This window comes from Rhinolophus sinicus, chromosome 17 (assembly GCF_057876585.1).
Source record: "Rhinolophus sinicus isolate RSI-liver-muscle chromosome 17, RSI-T2T, whole genome shotgun sequence".
Lineage (NCBI taxonomy): Eukaryota > Metazoa > Chordata > Mammalia > Chiroptera > Rhinolophidae > Rhinolophus > Rhinolophus sinicus.
This window is the reverse complement of record NC_142517.1, coordinates 106,873,055-106,875,781: the sequence shown is the minus strand read 5'-3', so window position 1 is coordinate 106,875,781 and position 2,727 is coordinate 106,873,055. Positions and strand designations below refer to the sequence as shown.

The 2,727-nt window shown below is 36.7% G+C and overlaps 1 pseudogene; it reads left to right on the top strand.

Moving 5' to 3' along the window:
• Positions 1 to 547: 547 nt before the first annotated feature.
• LOC109457575 (large ribosomal subunit protein eL31 pseudogene) lies at positions 548 to 961 on the top strand (annotated as a pseudogene).
• Positions 962 to 2,727: the final 1,766 nt, after the last annotated feature.

Here is a 2,727-nt window from a genome sequence, read left to right as displayed (position 1 = left end):
TCTAAAATTACCATCATGTACACCTGAATCCCTCTGGGCACCCCATTCTCTGCCTGAGGAACCTTTGCTAAAGCCTTCCCAACTGCAAGGGCGTTGGGGCAGGGAAGTGCTCCAGCCTTCACCCTGCTTCTTCAGGCTGGACAATCCCTCATGCATTTATTCCTCCATGTCCAGATTCTCCCAGCTTCCCAATTCAGCTGGCACTCCTCACAAAGGAACAGACTGGAAATCTAGTCTTCATGATTTGGAACCACAGACTCCTGATATGCCACCAAGAGAACCCCAGTAAAGAGCAAGTAAATATTCCCAAAGTCTGGATAAATTAAATCACTTGATAGAGAAAGTATAAGTCATATATATCTTTCTGACTATGAAATGATAGTCTATACTCTGGAATCAACTGTCACCCTCACAGACAGTGTGTCTCTAACACCAGATAACAGTGCCAAAGAGAACTTGAGAAGTAGCCATGCACCCCATAGGATGGAGGCCTCCAGGAGCACCTTTGGCACATGGAGGGATCCGCCCAACAGGGAGTGAGGAAATAGGGACCTCAAGACGCAATGAAAATCCTTTCCGACTTGGGCTTGCAGAATGGTTCCCCAAAATGGTGGTGAGAAGAAGGGTTGTTTTGCCATCAACGAGGCAATGACCAGAGAAAACACCAACATTCATCAGTACGTCCATGGAGTAGTTTTCAAGAAGTGTACCCCTCAGGCACTCAGAGAGATCTGGAAATTTGCCATTAAGGAAATGGGAAATCCAGATGTGGGCAGTGACACCAGACTCACAAAGCTGTCTGAGCCAAAGGAATAAGGAATGTCCCATACAGTATCCAGGTGTGGCTGTTGAGAAAAGGTAGTGAGGATGAAGACTCACCAAACAAGCTTTATACGTTGGTTATTTACGTACCTGCCACCACTTCAAAAATCTACAAACAGTTAATGTCAGAGAGAACTAACTGTTGATTGTTGAATAAAATTATAAAACTGCCAGAAAAACAAAACAAGGACTAAAAAAGCTAGACTTTATTGTTACTCATGCTTGGAGATCACAAGAATATGAGCAGAGACGTAAAAATCAAGAAAAGCCCCAAAGCTTCCCCTCTATAGAAATAGTTTCTTGTGGGAGAGGTTAAATATTTCTTGTTTCTTGGAATAAAATGCATCTAGAAATTTTATCTTAAAGCCAGTAAGGGTCATAACTATTTCTTTTCCCATACAGTTTCTCTTGATCAATTTAGACATTCTCTTAAAAAAAAAAATGTTCCAGTAGGTGTCTCTCTCTGCACATGGTACAAAAAAGTCTTAGAAGTTGCAATGGAATATTTTTGTTTTGCTTAACCATCTTACAATGCAAATGGATGTGGTTTCAAATATGTCAAAACTCTTTTTTTTACACTATTTAAAAACATTAAAAAGGCATAACATAATGTTCCATATCATGACATGGGTGATGATTAAACAGGTGTGTTCACTATATGACAAGTCATCAAGCAACACATTTATGATTTCGAAGCACTTTCTGTTTATACATTATACTTCAAAAAAGATTATTTTTTAAAAGGTAAACTCCTTATGTTGACTTCTATTTACATGTTTTCTTGCTTTTATGTTTAATTTCTCAAGTATATAGAACATTAGAAATTGGCTATTTTATTTACGCATTTCATTGAATTTTATACATAATTTATAAACAATGATGCTTGGTGTGTGTGTTAGAAAGAAAAATAGGGAAAAAATTAAAACATAGTTGTAACATTCAAAGAAAAATGAAACTTGTTTGAGAGTCAGGATTATCCAGTACGGCTTGGCATTGCTTTCCAGTTGCAAACTTTCAGAAAAAGGCATTGTCGTTACTGGTATACAAGCTTTTGGGATGGATCCCAAAGACCAGATGGATTGAAAACTTGGGCCTTCCTGAAGAGGTTCTGTTCATTCGTGGGGTCAACCAGTTGACCTATTCTAAGCAACAAAGAAATGGCTGTAAACCACTCCTTACCACATTAGCAAATGACACCTGAATACAGTGCTTTAGAGAAAACGCTTATCATTAAAACATAGAAAAAAATTAAAAACCTTTTACAATTCTTGGGACTCGATCTCTGCAAAATACTTAGACTGTTGTTTTTATTTTTATGCTTTAACATCCAGCTTTTATTCCCTCTCTTTTTCTTTTTCTTTTTTTTGTCTGTACCTATCACTTCTCTCCCTGTCTCTATTTTTATTCCCTCTTTAATCTTTCATTTCTGAAAATCATTTCTTAATTCTAAAGAAACAAAAAAAGCATCAACATTTTAGTGGCACCTTTTGCTGAAATACATATTTTTCCTTCACAAAAATTAACAATGTGCCATAACATACTTCATTCTGAGCATTGACAAAACACACAATATCAATATAAAGTAAAAAATTTTTATTCCAAATGACATTGCCACTTACTTTTTAATAGTATTAGAGTAATTACCTTAATTCTCTCTTGGAAAAAATATTCACTAAGATCCTCTAACGAAGAATATACATATTTGTAATGGACCAAATGGCAACATGCCCTTGTCTGAAGCAACCACACCATCCAATAAAGGAAGACCCACATTCAAGTGTGGTACCTCTGAACACCCAATATTATAAGAATTCCTAGTCAGCAGGACACTGTGCCAAAAGCACTCCACAAATTGATTTACCCTTTCTTACTATTTTGTGGCCTCATTCTAATTTCTTTTTTAAG